At 36.8% G+C, this 20369-nt stretch overlaps 1 pseudogene; it reads right to left on the bottom strand.

The window, feature by feature from the left end:
* Nucleotides 1–1921: 1921 nt before the first annotated feature.
* On the bottom strand, nucleotides 1922–6548 carry LOC111897942 (peroxisomal acyl-coenzyme A oxidase 1-like; annotated as a pseudogene).
* Between the last annotated feature and the right edge of the window lie 13821 nt (nucleotides 6549–20369).

The following is a 20369-nucleotide window of genomic DNA, read 5'->3' as shown; positions in this document are numbered from 1 at the left end:
TGAAGAAGCAAGGTCGAGATAAAGATGCTGACATCAGCGCTCGTGTAGCTAGAGAGGCTGAAGAAGCCGAAAGAAGACAAAAAGAAGCTCACGACCTTCTCGAGAGCAGGAAAACTCTTTTTCCTCCTTGGACTCTTGAGAAGTTGTTGAATGAAGCCATCAAAACACCCAGCATCTTGTGGCTAGAACCGGTGATCTCTTTAGATCGTTCTAATATTATCGATTCTCAGCTCGATATGTCACTGACCCGAAAGGCGTTCATCTTTCATGCCTTTGCCAACATTGCTGAGTTCCCTCATCCTCATCTAAAGGTTGACAGGGACTTAGTCGATTTCTATCTGAGGGCCGCTCAACCACAGTACCAAACATGGAGCGCTCAGAAGATTATCAATGTTCGGGTTCTAAAGCCGTACAGGGAAGGAAACTTCACCAACGTTCGGTTCAAGATACTAAGAGGATCTGCCAAGACCGAACATGCCATTTCGCTTGCGGATCTTCCCAACTTAAATCCACATGACTGGATCATCTTGCACAACATCCTTCTTACAAAGGAAGCAGAATATGGTCCGATCATTGACCACTTTAAGAGGATGCTTGTATGCTATGTCATGGAAGTTGCCCAGATGGATCAGGAGATAGCGAGTGTATTCAAGAAAAAGCCTACTATATCTCCTGTTGGCTCTACCAGTGATCTCAACATGATGCAGATGGGAAAGATAGACCCGAAGAGAAACTCTGTTTTGTTTACCAGAAACGAAGGCCAAAAATGTCTGTTCGCTTTGGTAGACAAACATCTCTATACCACTGCATGTCTGGAACATGTCTTAGGGATCATTCACCGGTGCAAGCAAAACACAGCGGATGACAAGAAGTACTTTGATGATATGATTCAATGGTACATTCGTTTCAGACAGATAATCCTCGCCCTTATCCCGCGTCTGTTTGATACAACCAAGAAGGTTCCAGCAGTTGGTCCAAGCAAGAAGAAATGATAGTCTCGCTCCAAATTGACGCAAAGGGGGAGATTGTTAGGTCCAGTTTAGTGTTGCGTCTTTTGGGCTCGTTAGCTAGTCCAAGTTTTGTCTCCGGTATGGGCCTGTCCATCCGTGAGTTTTATGTAGAGTTTATTATAAGTAGATGCTTGCATGCATCCTAGAACGTAACGATTAGAAAGATTTGATAGAGATTTTATAGCGTTCAAGTTTTTTTCTTTTGTAACCCTAGAATCCTCTACAGCGGAAGTTCTTCATCGAGCTCTACTGAGGATTGAGTTAATCGAATCATTCGACTCATTCAGATCCATACTTGTGTTTTATCTCCTTGTTTTTACGTTCTTTATTTACCTGTTACAAAGATCTAATCGATCAAAGAGTTTTTATAACACATCAAATAGAAATAAAGACAAAGTGGAGCTTAATCTTTCCATGAAAACAAACCAATAAGAAGAATATACATTTCATACCCAAGCCCTACAAGAATAAGTGACATGAACTCCCAAAATTGTATTGGTTCCATATTCGTTATAAAGTAAGCCTGAAAAATTAAAAAAATAATAAAAACTTCATATATTATCTCAAGTAAAATTGAAAAGGTTTATTTAAATTACCTCTCCTTCAGCTCCCTTTGATGCAGATCCATCTAAAGTAGAGCTCTTTCAGCATATACATAAGCATGTGCAACATTCTCAACATAAGTGAAATCATACATGTTTGTTCCATCCCCTATAATAAACTGGTGATCCAAAAATCAACCACAAAATGTAAAAATTAAAATCAATTCCAATTAAATAAAGATTCATTAAACTTATAGCCGGATTTCAGATTAGCTTTGATTTCCCTGCCCTTGTTGCAGCAGCTAATGATGAACAAGCAACTTACCACCAGGGCCAAAATATTATTGGATAGTCAGCCTTTGAATATTATTAGTGGTGTTGTAGATGATATCTTGACACTTTCCCCAATCCACCAGGCCACCACGAAAGAAAAGATTAAGAGAGTGGAAACAAAGTTGAATTAGAAAATAAGAAAAAATATCAAAAAGTGGAAAAACAAAGAGAAAAGGGGGGATCTTTATATAAGAACAATCCATTTCATGTTACTTACTTTGCTTGAAGTTAAAGTAGGACTGTGAAGGACAAACTCATCCGTTTGGGGATCAAATGTTGCAGTTGTTTCAAGACCTTGAACATTGGATCCTTGACCAAGTTATGTTTGTGCATAACAACCAATAATTTGCATATTTTGGGCCAATGGCAACCATTTATGTTTTTGTTCCTCAATGCCTTGTCCTTCTATGGCCGGGATGAACAATCCCTAGGAAATCATAGAGCACAATCTTTTTGTTAATCATTGAAGATAAAAGTAATCATTTGTATAGTTTCAGAAGGGACATAGATCCATTCCATTGTATGTGCAAAGTTATCACTTGTGGTTGATAAGAAAATGAAAATCTCCAAACCAACATCCATAAGCATGTTCATATCTAAGACTTGGGAGTTGAGAAGCACAAGAAATTACCCAGTGAAGATCAGTATAAGTTGGCTCATTAATATAAAATCGCAACCATTTGGATTCTTCTTCTGAGATTAACGAAAAGTGCATAGCCAAGTGAAAATGGTGAAAGTGTTATATGAGAAAATAGTCAACTTTGCTTCATTAAAGTAAAGATTACCAGATAGTCGAAGATTAACAATCAACTTCCATGCATTTGCAGCTTTTTTAAGCGTGTTCTTGAGCAGCTCTTTCCTACCAAGCATAGGTCTGGTAAACTTTTCAAAGGCCTGCAAATGACAAGATGTAATATAAATGTATATTTAAAGAAAATGTACAGACTTGACTACTGCTTAGCCTAAGGAGACAAGGTGAATAAATAATTTTTCTTTAAATGAATATGAATCTATAGAATGCACAATCAATTTTCTACACTTTTTAAAGGGGATCATATAACAAGTAAAAATATCCAGATAACCCCTGAAAATAACAAGCTTAAAACCCTAAATCTCATCTATAAATCAACTTTGCAATTCAACATGAATTGAAGTGAATTTGGACCATACATGGTCATCTACATGTCTATTCAGCCTAAGCAGAGTAGCAGACAATTTGAACAGATCATTGTTTTCGTTAAGGGAACACGAATCTGAAGAAAAAATAATCAACTCTCTACACTTAGTTAATGGGAATCATATAATACAAGTAAAAAAACCATATAACCCCTGAAGTCAACACAATTAAGATATATACAGGACGTCTCCGTGTGTGCTTAGCCTACGCAGACAAGGTGAAGAGTTCAATTTTCTTTAAAACAACATGAATCCGAAGATTGAAAATAAACTTTCTAGACTTAGTTAAAGGGGATCATATAAGACAAGTAAAAACAACCCCTAATAACAACACGATTAAAACCCTAAATCTCATCAACAAATAAACGAATAATGCAATTTTACATAAAGCCTAATTTAAAGTGCAAACAGGGCAAGCAAAAAGGATTCATAGAACGCATTAAATCTACGAAAGAATACGACCTATGAGGTTCAAGAAAACCCCATCCGTTTACCTTCAATCACCAAAGACCACCACAGCTTCATTCTTCTTCCTTCGATCTATCCAAACCCCAGAGGTCCTCCCCTTCGTTCTCAACGACCACTGGAGATGGAGTAGCATCCGGTGAGACCAAGAGGCTCCCACTGTTTTCATTGATCAGACCTCCACCCAAACCTTTCCTCAATCCATTTATTTCATCGAAATCAGACAAGAACCCGACTCGTTTACCCCGATTTCTACTGATGACGGAGTCTAAGAAGCCAAGGAAGGCTCACCGGGAACCGATAATTTCCTCCTCCTCCTCATGAATAGATCGATCGTCCCGATCTACCAGTCGCTACTTGCCTTGCTCCATCGGACTAGTTGAGTCCCCTCCCTACATGTAATCTGTTGGCGACAAGGAAGAACAGCCAAGGAAACCGCCGGAGCACCCCCCCCCCCCCAAGCTGCGACAGACAAGAGAAGCGTCGCTGCTTCTCCCTTCTCCTTTTGTCAAATCGATCCCGCACCAGAGGTGCTTCCCCTTTCTTGATTGATTTCCATCATCGAGCCACCATGGCTGCTTGTGTTCCCATCTTCCTTTCTCGATAGATGAACCACGACCACCAGACCAAAACTCCCGCTACCTTCGTCATTCTAATTCCCCTTTTTCGATTTATCTGTGGGGAATAAGAAACAAACGAGAATCGATATTTGCATTCAAATATTGAGACTTGAGAGTATAATACTGAATTAGGGCTTTTTCTGACAATTTCAACATCGAGTGAGAGATATAGTGGTTCCAGTGGGTAGAAGTAAATGAGCCTTTATCGATGTCAATGAATGGGGAAGAATCGATGGCGACGGTCGGAGTGCAAGAGAAAGAAGTAAGCAACACTAGATGTAGGGAGGCGGAGGAAGACCGGAGAAGATTTTTTGTGGTCAAAGAACACACCCATAGCTAAAGAGGGGAAACAAGGAAGGAAGGCGGGTTTTCTAATTTTTTTTTATTTCCTTTTTCCCGCTGCTAGTTGCTGAAGAGCGCGTTTATAAAATTATAAAGCGACATTTCTAGACGGCACGCCTTTAAGATAAGCGCCCTCCGTGTTTTTTTTTTGTGAGACACTAATTCTAGGCACGCAAAAATGCGCGTCCAGAATTCTTTAAATTTCTAAAGATCTGACATTATTTTTAGGGCACGTCCTTTTGCGTATCATTAATCAATGCGTGTCGTAAAAAGTGTGTCATTAAAGGTCTATTTTCTAGTAGTGGACTATGCAACTTAGTGCCTATTGTATAAACCTTGGTGACTATGGAGTTAGCCCCTGATAGCCATGGATTTAGTACCTGAGAGATAAATGTTGGTAACTATGGATTTAGTACCTGATAGATAAACTTTGGCAGCAATGGACTTCGTGCTGATTCCTTAGGTCAATCCTTAGGAATGAATGAATGAAGGATAGTTGATTCTTAGGGTAAAACCTTAAGAGTAAAGAAGATAATGGGGATGGGTAATTGGGTTGATTGTTTGATAATTGAATATAATAATTATATTATTGTCGGTTGAAAACCTTATATGCTCTCCAGACTCCCAAGCCTGACCCACTCAGTTTTCTTTGTATCACAGGTATCAATACGAAGACATATTTCACTGAGAGATTAAAGGAGATGTAAATCATTAGTGTAAATGAATGTATGTTCTGTTTATGCTTATGTGTCTGTATCGGAACATGACATCCCGAGATTTTGTTATATAATGAAAATACATTTCTTTAAGAAATGCTTTGATAAATTCTTATCATATTTTATTTTGGGAACAAATTCCGCAACCGTTTTCTTTGAAAGATTACTCTGAATTTTTAAAACAAAGCATAAACAAATCAGACTTTTATGGCCGTGAAATGGGGGATATCACAATAGTTTCATTCAAAACATGAGTATATAAGAAATGATGATAAATAGTTTAATAAAATAGAAATTAAAAGATAATTTGGAGTTTGATGTTTATTTACCTCCATGTGTGTGAATATTGACAACAGATCTTTGCACTGATTAATCTTGAAACCTTCGTTTGTTGTTGTGTTTGCTAGTTCAGATGCTAAAGCATTCACATGCTTCACCTGATGAGATTTAGATGTAAAATAAAAATATTAAAATTGAATTTTATATAATTTTCATCATCTAAGTAATACCATGTGGTCAACAGCATCACTAAAATTGAATTTTCTATAATTTTCATCATCTAAGTAATACCATGTGGTCAATAGCATCACAGGTTGTGGACTCAAGCAACTTATCACCATATGATTTGAAAATATTAGAAGTAGCCATGATAGAAGATTTGCACAAAGCATTTCTTGGATTCTTCATCGCCTTCACTAAAACCAACAAAACCTTTTCCCTGTATTCATATAAAAACACCACATATTAGTAAACTCAACAAAATCGTTTTCTGGTGTTTAATACAGAAAAAGAAGTATTGGTTTCTACATATAAGATCGGAAGCAATAAAGTGGAGTGAAACAACGCCATCCGCCTCACATCATTTAACGAATCATAAATCTTCAACGAATCCTTGGATTCTAGTCCTTCAATTAGGCATTGAGTTCATAAAAATCAGAAAAAATGAATCAATTTACATGATATCAAACTAAAAGCAAACCATATAAGCTTTAAAAATGTTATCAAAACACATATGTATAGTTTCAGATCCAGATACATCAAAAAAGTACAAAAAGAAGATAAGTTTAACAAATTGTGAACCTTCATGTCGATTTCCCTCAAACATCAAGACCAACTTATAGTTTACAAGTAAAAAATGTCACAAATCTAGAATGATAAAAAGATAGGGAAAAATCTTAAATCAACTTGATACAAATTAAACGAGGACATTAAATTTTATTCATAAAGAATGCGATTCTATTGTAAAGCAACTGAACGGAATTCCTTATGATAGCAAGATAATTAGATTTGAAAGGTCACTTACCGATTTATCATTGAATGAACCTCTTTTTGTTCAGCCGCCATACTCAACAAATAAACACTATGATCGACCAATTCTCCGGTAGATGACGATGAAAAAAAAAAAACAATGTTCTAGGGCTTTTATACAGTGGCGATGCGAGAGAATGTGGAGAGAAAGAGAGAGAGTCGGTGAAAAGAGACGTGTGAGAGGATGATTTAAGTCTAAATCTTGACGGAATTGTGGAGTAGCGGACGTTGTGGATTCCAAATCGGTCGGACACGAAATCGAGAGATCGGACGACAGTGAAGTAGACGTTGATTTCTTCTCCGGTTGGAATGATGATGGAAGAAAATGATAGACTTGAGAGTACTAATAAAGTGAAGAAGATGATGATTTCCTTCTCTCCAGCGTTGCTTTTTTCTCGATCAGTGGCACCACCACCTGGATCTAGGAAGCGGTGGCGAGAGAGGAAGTGAGAGAGAGCGTCCATAGATTTCTGAATTCTAGTATCGACTGTGAGAGAGAAAGAGGGAATAAAGAGAGTTTTTAAAAAATCTAATTTGTCAGTAATTTTATTAAAGAAATTATAATTATAAATTTGAGTCCTAAAATATCCCTTGCTAATTTTATTAAGATACCCCTCCATCTCTACTTTTCTATCTATATACAAATATGCCACCAAGCATCTCAGCCATTTAATTTTTTAATCTAACGCTCCACTTTTAGTTCTCGGGTTCTCGGGAAACTTTGAGTTCTCAAATGATCATTGCTCTCTCTCTCTCTCTCTCAATATCTATATATATATATATATATATATATATATATATATATATATATGTATATATATATATATATATGTATATATATATATATATATATATATATATATATATATATATATTAGGTGTGAGACTCATGTATTAATGAGCTTATTTAAAAAAAAAAAACTAAATACAAAATTCTAAATATTTGAGAAATAAGAATATATAAGAAAAGTGAGAAAATATTGAATTATAAAATTAAAGTGTTTTCTTTTTTTCTTTTTTGAATTTAAACAAATAATTTAGATAAATAAAGAAAAAAATTTATTGAAACTTTAATTTAGTAATTTTGAAATTAAAAAGAAAATTCATTAATGAAATTGATATGCATCTATTATTGTATTTAAATACTATCTATAATTTAATAAAATGAAAAAAAAAACCATAAAATGACATACGAAATAAACATTAATTTAAAATAACCACAAAATTACATGTGACAAAATAAATGAGAATGTGACATGTGGCAAAAAAAATTATTTATTAAGGAGGTACGAATAGTTAAACACACTATAATAATTATTATAAACAATGATAATAACAATCTCTAATAATAATAATTACAAAAACAAAGAACATTAAAATATTAGTATCTCTATATATTTATACATTCATCTCTAATATGCCACTCTCTATTTAAATTTTTTTTAAACTGATGAATTTCTTTAATTACTTTTAACTAAAAACTAAAGTTTTTATTAAATTCTATTGTCAATCATTTTTTCTATTTCTTCCTATTTCATCTCTCCAATCCTTGAATTCATGGAAATAATTATCTTTCATATCCCTCTCATATCTCATATTTTTGTACTAATAAAAAAAAACACAAAGTACAAGACCAAGAAGAAGAAAAGGGAGAGGATACTAAGACACTCGGGGTTTTGTTCCCTTAGGTACCTCCCATCACTCAACCGTTCTATTTCATAGTTGTTGTACTTGATATGGCTCAACAAGCTCCTTCGTAAAATGATGAGAAACAGATTGGTCTTTTGCCAACATGCGAGATTGTTTGTGGATAGCCAGAAATGAAAGAATTTTTAACAAAATTGAAAGTGAACCGGAGAGAATAATTTCTACTATAAAAGCTCAAACTTTTTGTTGGATAAAATATCAAGTAGTGATAAAATAGAATGGAGGGTATGGATTACAAACCTTCTTCTATGTAACTAAAACAATATACAACACCACCTAACTAGTTTCTTGGTAGTTAGGTTAAGGTTATTAATAAAAAATTCTATTTGCCGGTTCAGAAAAAAGTTGCTCTTTCATCTAGCTCCACCTTTTTCTATGTGATTAAAATTTGTGTTGCTTTTCTAAGATTCAAGTTCAATGTATGTATGTATATATGTATATATATATATATATATATATATATATATATGTGTGTGTGTGTGTGTGTGTGTGTGAAGTCTAAGATTGTTTTTTTAAAAGAATTATAATGAAGAGAGGGGAGACTACAACATATATACAGACATAAGGGACCATGTCGCACCAATGTGAGATACACTATCACTTATTCTTAGATTCGGAGGCTCGATGAGCATATACATGGATGTGTTCAGCCACGAGGGTGCAAGATTGTTAGCATATTATTATTATTATTATTATTATTATTATTATTATTATTATTATGTATTTGTGTATTTTAGCATATTGTCCGACCCATCCTGTCTGGCCCGTTTGATGTAATATGTATACATATATATATATATATATATATATATATATATATATATATATATATATATATATATATATATATATATATTGAGGGTATTGAATGTAATACAGGGAACGGAAAATTATTGACGATTACATGGTATCAGAGCTACCTTCATGTTCAGATCGTCTTAAACCCTAGTAGGCCAACTTTCTTCCTCTTGATCCTATGTCTTTCTCTTGATCTTCTATCTTTCTTCTCTGTCTCTTCAATCCCTTAACGGCAAGCAACTTATTTGATAAGCCTTCCTCTACCATAAATATAAAACATGATGTTCCTTTTGTGTTGGATTTGGATCAGATGAATTATGACATCTGTAGAGAACTGTTTGAAATTCATTGCATTGGCTATGGTGTCGTTCATCATCATAAACATCCCTCACCTCCGTCTGACAAAGAAAAAGAGAAAGACAAAGCAACTACCGTGTCTGACAAATAAAAAGAAAAAGAAAAAGACACTTGGTTACGCATGGATTCAATCGTAAAATCATGGTTATATATTACACTCTCTACTTTCTCTTCTAAACATGATATTCAAAAGACAGGCACTGCGTTTTAAGTATGGGAAAACCTTGAAAAGGTTTTTTGTGACAATAAGGCATCTAAAATCATCCAACTCGACAGAGAACTAAGAACCATTACGCTTGGAAATTCCTCCATCTCGAAGTATTGCAATAAAATTAAGTCAATTGCTGATCGATTAGAGCATATGGAAGCAAAAGTACCTGAATTGAATCTCGTTGCTTACATGATAAATGGATTGTCTCAAAAATCCCGATACATTGCAATAAACCTTCGACACAGAGAACCGCCCCCTTCTTTCTGGGATGCTCGATCCAACCTGATTTATGAGGAACAACAAATGCTTCTTGATGAACAACGAGATGTCGCTCTCACCCATGTCGACCATTCATCATCACCGAATGCCCTAACTGTTCAATCCTCCAATAATAACAATGGTGGCGGCATAGGAGGTTATCGTGGGGGTTGTGTCGGTCGTAACAATCACGGTGGCCGAGGAGGTGGACTCTATGGTGGCAGGTTTAATAATAACGACAGTGGAAGTTTTTCTGGAAATTACAATGTTGGCCTATGGTTACTTTCCAACTCAATAGCCCATAAATGTATTGCCTCAACAAGGCCTCTTATCAAGCCTAAATGGAGTTCCTACACTTCCAAGTCCAAATGGCATTGGGCCCAGACCACAGCCAGCCCAACAAGCAGATTAGTTTTTGCATCACCTAAGTCAAATAGCCTATATCCGCAGCAGCAAGCTTACCAGATTTCTCAACAAGGTTTCGAGACCACAACGCTTCCTCATATGTTCAATACCATTTCATTAAATGATCCAAGCCAATTGGTATATGGACACAGGTGCCACCTCCCATCTACAGTTGAATGCAGGCGTCACACCCCCAAACTGGAACGACGAAAACGTTCGGGGGCGGAGGACGTCATGTATAGTATCACAACAATTGAATAATAGTAATCAAAGCAACAACAACCATTGTATTAATAGAATAAAGTTTACATTGTTTTCGAATCATATCTAACTGACTCCAAAAGTAAATAACAAGTAAAGACTCAAAGCTACTGTGCTCCATCTTCTTGAACCCTGTGCGTGTACCTGTCTACTAGTGTCCTGAGAATACAAGTAGGTTTTGAAAGAGTATCAACATTTAAGCTGGTGAGTTCATAAGTGTTTTGTTTTAGAAAACAACTTCTATGTTCTTGAAAAATACGTTGTGTTTCTCCAGAAAACCTTATAATTTCTGATGTAATGAATATTAAGTAAAAAGATTTGTAGTAGTATACTTCTGTGAGTACTTAGTGTATACAAATCATATACAATCCAGATCGAACAAACAATCGATTGTGTGGTTCTGCCTCAAGCCCACAACCAAACAAGGAATAGGAAATAAGGCGGAGGCCATACTTTCCACTAGTTTTCGGATCCTCATGTACATAACCCTGAAGTATTCACTAGATACTTACAAAATTGATTGTATTGGTCCTTTGAAATCTGTTGAAAGTGTTCCTCAAGAAAATCCAATATTTTCTTAGTAAAAGTATGATAATACCAATTCCTTCTATAACCACTTAGCTCACACTAGCAATGTATAAACCAATATCGAACAGACAGTTAATTGTGTGGATCTGTCCTAAACCCACAACCAAACAAGGGACAGGGAATGAGGCGGAAACCACACATTCCACGGCCTATCGGATATTCTTCATACGTAACCCGGATGCATAAACTAAGGAATTATAGAATTATTAATGAATATTTGTTAGTTGAATGATAAACCGATTGTTTGTAAAGTACTGATATTTGACCTGGAAAATCCTATATTTTCCCTAAGTGCAAGTTGTTGTCTTAGCTGTTCCAAAAATTGAAAAGTAGAAATATCTTCCATACATATGTTATTAAAGCATTGTTTTGAATGAAAACCTTGGCTACTACCAGTAAAGTATAGTAGTTTTATTACATAAAATAAAATTAGTTGAAAACGTATTGCTCTGTATACTGAAAGTGTTGTTAATACCCTCCTGTGATCACTTAGTACATACGAGTTATAGAAATCTAGATCGAACGGACAGTCGATTGGGTGATTCTGCCCGAAGCGCACAACCAAACAAGGAACAGGGAATGAGGCGGAAGTCACACATCTCACTGCATGTCGGATGTTAATTTCATGTCACCCTGATGTATATACTAAGTAATCCCTTAGTTATTAACCCTGATGATTGTTTGTTAAGTATATTATTACGTGAACGAGTCGTTGTTTCCCCTATGACTTCTTATAACCATGCTAATGGATGATAAACACTACGACATACTTCGGACGTCGTAAACTGAAATGACATTTGTCACCCTCGGTTAACTATAGCTAATAGTCAGGGTGTCGGATTGTCAGTCCTGTATAGATCTATACACAAACTCACGCTCTCCCTCCAGAAGACTCTGGTTCCTAAGGAGTGGATTTCCCATAAGTCGTGTCTCACAATGTAGTTCACTCAACGAATTCACAAATAATACTATGAAAGCCCCTTTTTGTTATTAACATGTATCCTTGTTAGAAACTATGTTTTTAAAGTTTGTATCCTTCGTGACTGTAAAATTGTTCGTAAATCTAGTAGTAACAACGTTTGTCATGTTTAGTAGTTTTACGCTTAAATGTGTGTTAACGATAAGAAAATATAATAAACCAAATTATATTTTTAAACACCAATATCCTGTGTTTTACTTGTATCCTCCCCCCCCCCCCCTTAAAACATTAAAAGCTTGGAAAAATATGGGGGTATGAACTCACCATTTCTTTATGTGCACAAGCTTGATAGCAAAACTGGAAGGATGACTCTCGAGTTGTTGTATGCAAAGTTAACGGAATCCTAATAATGATTAAACACATATTTGCATTTAAATTAGCGAGACCATAAATTAAAGTGTTAGAAAACACTTGCTTTTAGTATGGGAATGTTACCGAGAATCGATCGAAATGGAACAAGTGGGTTTTCAGCCTAGATTCCAATTGAGGCTGATTGCGGCCGTGAACTGTTCTCAGCCGCGAACATTATTTGAAGGGTTTACGGTCTTTGAAGGGTTCATGGTCTGTTCTTGGTGTTCTTGGTAAAATATGAAGATTTGAAGGGTTTACGGCCATGAACTTGAGAACATCAATGCTTGATTTGATGAAAAGATGGATGTTCGATGCTCCAAAACGAGTTCTAAAGTGGATTTGAGTGATAGATAAAGAGAAAACTTGAGTTTTTCGGGTGATGATTTTAGAGAGAGAGAGAAAGGGTGTTCGTGGCCAGAAAAATATAAATGAGGGTAGGAGTCATGTATATATAGGCTGGGTGTATGGTCGGTGGTGGGGTCCCCAACCGTGAACGGGTTTACGACTGTGATCGGGTTCAAGGCCGTGAACACCACTCAGGCCGGAATCTGCTGATTTTTGAAGGAAACTCGGGTTTTCGCGCGATTTTGGTTCTGATTGTTATATAAAATTCAATTATATAACTTAAATGATTTTCTAAACCATAGGAAATTAACGGAAGTAGATAAAAATTCAATATTTATTTAACATAATCGGGCTAACGTTAACGGAAATAGGTTCAAGTTGTCACATCATCCCCCCGATAGAGGGAATTTCGTCCCGAAATTCAGATTCCGAGTGGTTGGTTAAGGATAAGGAAAAGAGGAGGGTACTTTGGTTCTAATTAATCCTTGCGTTCTTCAGTGAATTCAGATCCTTGTTAGGTGCTTCAACGGATCATCACTATTAGATTTGTTGTTCTGATCTATGGAGAGTATGTGGATTTGACTTGCTTGGTTATGTTCATCCAACTGGTAGGATGTCCATTCATAGTCCTAAGTAGCTTTTTCCATGAAGTTCATGGTAGGACTCATACCTGGTTCATCTATCATCGCCTTGTGTACACAAGTCGTATATAATTAAGATTGATAAGACTGTCGGATGGATGGCTCTGCCACAGGTCCACAGCCAGACAAGGAACAGGAGATAGGGAGGAAACACATATCCTAAGTCCATAGAATCTTAATTATATACCACCCTCGCGTGTACACTTAGCATTAATAGGCTAACCGTATATGTCCCTAGCCTCTGTGCTTGAACTTGACTTGTTGTGTGAGTGGTATTTACAAAAGGTCTGTTGGGAATACTTAAGGAAGATTATGGGAGGATACCATACTCCTCGCATAAGTACTTCGGAGGTTTGAAGCGAGAGACAATTTCTAGGTTTATATCTAGTTTGCCGTTATGAGTGATGAGAGTTTTGTTATTCGTTCGGTTTAAGGTGAAGGGTCATCTCGGTGACACATGGGTTTAGTATAGCGTGGGCCCAACCAATCTAGGCGGGATGACGTAGTCGAAATGCGCGTAAGGTTGGTTCGAAAGGAGTGTTTGTTAGAACATTAGTTCATTTGCGTGTGTATGTTTCTAGTGTTTTCTGTTTTGATCTTGATATTACTAACTAGAGAATTGTTCTGATGAATGATACTTGATATTATGATCCCTATCCGGTCCCTCTATAATCACGTCGTGTCTACAAGTCATATATAATTAAGATTGAGAAGACAGTCGACTGAGTGACTCTGCCCTAAATCAACAACCAAACACGGAACAAGAATTAGGGGGGAATCACGTACTCTAAGTCTATAGGTTCTTAATTATATATGACCCTAATGTTTACACCAAGTCATTATAGATTACCAGAAAGGGTATTTAGTTTTTATATAGACTATGTGCTTTGTTTGGATGAGGAAGAAATTTCTATAGTTAGGATCTAGCGGGGAAACATACCGCTTTTCTCAGGTGGTTCCGGGGTAGACTCTCCTGCAGTGATCATCAGCACTCTTCCCTCTTCACCGGGGTTTCTAGCCAATGGACAATCTCTCCTGTAGTGCCCCATTTCGCCACATTCGTAGCAGGTCTGACTCACTTCCTCAAATGGAACCTGATAGATTGGTCGTATTGGTGCCCTATAGAAATGGATGGTGTGTCCCCTTCTAAGACAATTCTTGCAACACATCTTCCGACACCTTCCAGGATGATGAAAGTTGCACTTATTACATTTAGGGAGGGTTCCAGCATAACGATTGTCGGGTGCTGGTATGGCTAGGGTCGTGGAAGCATAGGTCGAACCCCTCTGTTGTCCATCAGAGGGCTCTTGTGTTGATTGTCTTTTCTTCCCGCTCTTGGACTTTGGTTTATAATCACCTCCTTTGGTTGACTCAGGAACGGGGTCCATTATGCCTTGGTGGATTCCATAGTCCACCAATGTTCGAGCCAGACATTTGGCACTGTTAAACGTAAGGGGTTTCGCTACTAACACATTTCCTTGGATTAGAGAAGGTAGTCCCCAAATGTATCTCTCTACCTTCTTGCTCTCTGGGGTAACCATCCCAGGGCATAGTGTACCTAAATCGCTGAATCTATCCGTGTAGGCTACTATGTATGAGCCTGCCATGGTAAGATTCTACAACTCTTGCTCTAGTTTCTATATTTCTCCCATCGGACAATATTCTTCCAGCATCATCTCTTTTAGATTTTCCCAGCCCACTGCGTTTGCCACTGGTAGAGTTAGTGAATTGACATGGCTATTCCACCATGTAAGGGCACTGTCAAAGAATGTGCAGGCAGAAAACTTCACTTTGCTCCCTTCTGGGCACGCACATAATTCAAAAATTGACTTTGTCTTCTCGAACCATCGCATTAGGGCGATGACTCCCCCACTTCCATCGAAGGATTTGGGTCCACAAGTTATGAAGTCTTTGTATGAACACACCCTTGTGTGGTCGTGGTTAGAGCTGTTGGTACCACTACCTGATTCACCGGTACCACTTGCACGAATTTAAGTCGTGACAAATGTCACTACGGGTGTTACTGCCGCCTGAAAGACAACCGGGTAATACTGAGGAGGTGGCAGCGGTGGTGCGTTGTTTTTGTTTTTGTTCGACTTCTTCGGTGGCATCTTTCTTCCATAAGGTTTAAAAGATGAAAAGAAGGTAAGTCCCTAGTGGTTACAAGTCAAGTGTTATATGAATCGAAGTTATCTTAGTTTGGAGTGTATCATGTTCTGACTCTTGAAGCAATTCATAACAGAGGTCTATCCAAAATTAGGCTTACAAATTTTTTATAATGACCACCCTCTTTGTGAAGTTATGTGACCTGGTTTACTCTTACTCGTTGTTATGATAAAGGCGATAAGCCTAACACATAGTGTGAGCAGTGTAATCACTAACTCACTAGATTACATTAGTTAGTTAATTATTAGTGTGACGTATAGGGTGCTCTACCACCTTATGTGCCTCGAGAGTGGTTTCCTGTGTTTTTTGTCATAGTTATGATGGCCCTGAATTCAGTTGTGGGCATTTGTTGTCTCTGGACTTTCTTATGGTTTTCCTATTCTTAATAGTTTATGCTTCGGGTTCTATCACCGATCTCACCACTTCCTGATGGAAAATTGTCTCCTTGTATGATTCCTTCTCAGAATCCACTTTATGAATCCTCTTTTAATCCTCATTGACTTCCCTGTTGGTGGTTGTAGTGGAGTGGCTATATCTATCTAGGTTGTTCGTGCGAGAATAGGGATGTCTAGAGAATATTATGAGATTAAGTAAAACCTTTCTTCTGAAGTTATTAATGATCCAAACTGGGTCCTCCTATAATCAAGCAGTGCATGCAAGTTGTATATAACCAAGATCAAATAGACCTTCGAATAGGTGATCCTACTCTAAAACCACAACCAAACAAGGAACAGGTAGTAGAGCGAAGATCACCAATTCTAAGTCAATAAGATCCCAATTATATATAACCCTTGAAGCATGCACTTCGCAATGATAGACCTGCCAGTAAGGGTCTATTAGTTTTCGTATAAGTTTGTTATAGTGCCTAAAATAGTCCTATAGTATCTTATCTTTATGTTTTGTTCTAGAGATCCTTTGTATATAGAGTTAGGTAAGTTTTAGACTCGTTGCAACACCCCTATCACTCCCAAATACATGTCGGTCGTATCTCAAATAAATATACTTGATCAGGTTATATTTATTCCAAATATGATTACATAACTGCGTACGTTTGACTATAGTGCCCAACATCTAAAAACTTTTGTTTTGTTCTTCTTGTGATACTTGTTCTTAGTATGTATGTTTGTTCGTATACTTCTCATAAAATACTTATATTTTTAAAAGTATACTTTTATTCAGAGCACTACGGCCCCATTGTATTTATAGTTGTATATCTTTTACTGGTTGATATACTGAGTTCACTATAAACAATGCTTTGATACCAATCTGTCACACCCCCAAACCGGAACGGCGAAAACATTCGAGGGCAAAGGACGTCATGTATAGTATCATAACAATTGAATAATAGTAATGAAAGAAACAACAACCATTGTATTAATAGAATAAAGTTTACATTGTTTTCGAATCATATCTAACTAACTCCAAAAGTAAATAACAAGTAAAGACTCGAAGCTACTATCCTCCATCTTCTTGAACCCTGTGTGTGTACCTGTCTACTAGTGTCTTGAGAATACAAGTAGGTTTTGAAAGAGTATCAGTATTTAAGCAGGTGAGTTCATAAGCGTTTTGTTTTAGAAAACAAGTTCTATGTTCTTGAAAAATACGTTGTGTTTCTCTAGAAAACCTTATAATTTATGATGTAGTGAATGTTAAGTAAAAAGATTTGTACCAATATCCTTCTGCGAGTACTTAGTGTATATAAATCATATATAATCCAGATCGAACAAACAATCGATTGTGTGGTTCTGCCTCAAGCCCACAACCAAACAAGGAAGAAGAAATAAGGTGGAGGCTACACATTCCACTAGTTGTCGGATCCTCATGTACATAACCCTAAAGTATTCACTATATACTTACAAAATTGACTGTATTGGTCCTTTGAAATCTGTTGAAAGTGTTCCTCAAGAAAATCCAATATTTTCTTAGTAAAAGTATGATAATACCAATTCCTTCTATAACCACTTAGCTCACACTAGCTATGTATAAACCAATATTGAACAGACAGTTAATTGTGTGGATCTGTCCTAAACCCACAACCAAACAAGGAACAGGGAATCCTAATAATGACTAATCACATATTTGCATTTAAATTAGCGAGGTCATTAATTATAGTGTTAGAAAACACTTGCTTTTGGTTTAGGAATGTTACCGAGACTCGATCGAAGTGGAACAAGTGGGTTTTCAGCCTAGATAAAGAGTTTGGAAACCGTTCTTTGTAATGTGCGGTGTGTTACCAAGAAAAATCCAATATTTTCCTTATAAAAGTTATGTGGTCCTAAATACCGGGACCGAGAATGAACAAGTATTTTTCATACTTAACGATATAAAAGTGGTTTTAAATTGGCGTAAAACCCTTTCTGATTTGAGAAAAATCCCATAATGAATGGTGTGTAGTCTTAAATACCAAGAGGGAAAGTATACAATAATATTTGTAATTATTAATATAAAAAGTGATTTTAAATCGACATAAAACCCCTTTTGATTTATGAAAATCATCGTAAACTTTATGTGTTGTTAACTCCCTAAGTCAGCCGCTATAACCATACTATGACTGAATGAACCTGCCACGATGTTTCTCGGGCGTCGCGAAACTGAAATGACACTTGTCACCACAGACCTGCCGGTCTAGCTGTTGCATGCAGCTCAGGTGTGGGGTGTCTAACCCAATATAGATCCATACACAACTATCACGTTCTCCCAACAAGAGACTCTGATTATAGCTACCAGGAATTTAAATCCCGCACTCGGACGTACGCAAAGAGAATGTCTCGCAATTTAGGTTAACTAGTTTACGTGTGGTGTACGTGAGTGTAAAACCTTTTTCTGTGGGAATAAAACCTTTCGAAATGTGTTTGTTGTGTTAATGGAAACATAAAACATACCTATTATAGTTTATCAAAACAAGGGTAGAAGTGGTAATGTACATGAACTATACTTTAACATAGTTTATTCAAATGTTTGTATGTAATAGATGTGCTATGATCATATGTCTATGCTTTATCTAGCAAACTCCATTTGTTAACTAATGTATGACTATATACTAAGTCAAAATTTCATTTATTTTCAAAAGCATATATTCACATAATGATATACACCTTGCTCAACATGTTACAAGGTGAAATGAAATTGATAGCATTTTTCTGTGATTAATATTTTCATTTACTGTTCTTAGAAAATTTATAGAAACATCATCAAAGGTCCAAATCAGAATCCGTAAGTTCTGAGAGTTGGGAAATGAGTCTAATTTGTTCATAATTTTTATTATGAATTTTAATGACCTCTAACTTGTGTGAACAAGTCCATAATCACAGACTGGTCTGGATTGATGTTTGAAATGATAGGCAGTTTTGTAAAAATCACCATAAATTGTAGAAAAATCATATAGAGATGTGTAAGTAGTCATTTTAAAGCTACGAACTGGAACTACTTGCACCTAAAACAGTTTTGAAAACTAAAATGTTTGAGTTGTCCAAAACAGTTCATGAATGGAGTCCAACTTTTCTGATGAAAGCTGTTAGTAAAGTTCAGTTATATTCTTGGTGTTTTAACTTGTATTCTCCCCCTAAAAACTTAAGAGAACATGAAAATATAGGGGTATGAAGTCACCTTATATGATTTAAGTGGCTGGATGTTGAAAGAGAGAAGTGTTCAACTCAAGAACACTTGAAGATCCTTGAAGATTTTCGAGAATCAACCACCAAAGTGATGGACTTTGTGTAAGCATTCTATGATATGAGTAAAGGGGAGTGTAATAATCATAGAGAGGATGAATTATACTTACCAAGAGTGTGAGAAAGCTTGAAAATCAGCCTTGAATCTTGAATTTGAGGGAGAATGTTTGAGAGAAAAGGTTGTTTGATCTTCTTGGTGAAAATGAGGAAAATGTGTGAAGTGAAGAGTGAAAGAGAGTTCTCCAGCTCTTTTGGACGTGGGTTGCTGGGAAAAGAGAGGTGTAGTGTCTTGAAGTGACTAGGAGTACAAGGATTGGTCAAAGGAATGGGCATGGGGTGGTGGTTTGTATCAAATATTATGGCAAGATTCACACTCCACCTCAAGATCTCACTTAAAAGATTTTATTCTTAAATATATTTCCATAAAAATATGCCCAAATTATGAATATTTAGAGCCTTATATTGTTAAAATATGATTTCTGGAGAAAATCTCGCGTTAAAATAATTAAAAACGGACTTAAAATGGAGAATTAGTCAAAAACCGGGTGAAAAACGTGAAATCCGAAGTTCAAGACGAGGTCTCGGGCTCAACAGTCAAGAACCGAAGTGGCTTAGTCGCCTGGGTGCGGTCCGAGGAGGAGGGAAGCTTAGCCGCGGATGAAGAAAGGAGGCGCTGCGGTCCGAAGTCAGGAGAACCGGAAGCGAACCTCGGATGCGGGCTGCTCCATGCGGCTGCGGTCGGTGGCTGCGGCTTGCTGGCTGCGGCTGCGGCTAGGTGACCGCGGATCCTCAAGGAGACTCCGGTTCAAGGAGGGTTTTGGACCCTATAGAGAGGCTTCGGCCCTAAGTGGCTAATTTCCAAGGATTCTCCCCGTATCGAGTGGTTTTTCACCAAGTCAAGTGTCGGAATGCCCTAAATGATCAGAATAAATCCAAAAGAGGTTTTGAGAGAGATTTCACCTTCTTGGAGAGATTTGGGAGAGATTTCACATTCTTGGAGAGATTTCTCATACAAAGAGAGATTTGGGAGAGATTTCACATTCTTGGAGAGATTTCTCATACAAAGAGAGATTTGGGAGAGATTTCACATTCTTGGAGAGATTTCTCATACAAATAGAG

The sequence above is a fragment of the Lactuca sativa genome, chromosome 5, assembly GCF_002870075.4.
Source record: "Lactuca sativa cultivar Salinas chromosome 5, Lsat_Salinas_v11, whole genome shotgun sequence".
Taxonomy (NCBI): domain Eukaryota; kingdom Viridiplantae; phylum Streptophyta; class Magnoliopsida; order Asterales; family Asteraceae; genus Lactuca; species Lactuca sativa.
Note: the sequence above shows the minus strand (reverse complement) of the source record. Positions and strands in the feature narration are given on the sequence as shown.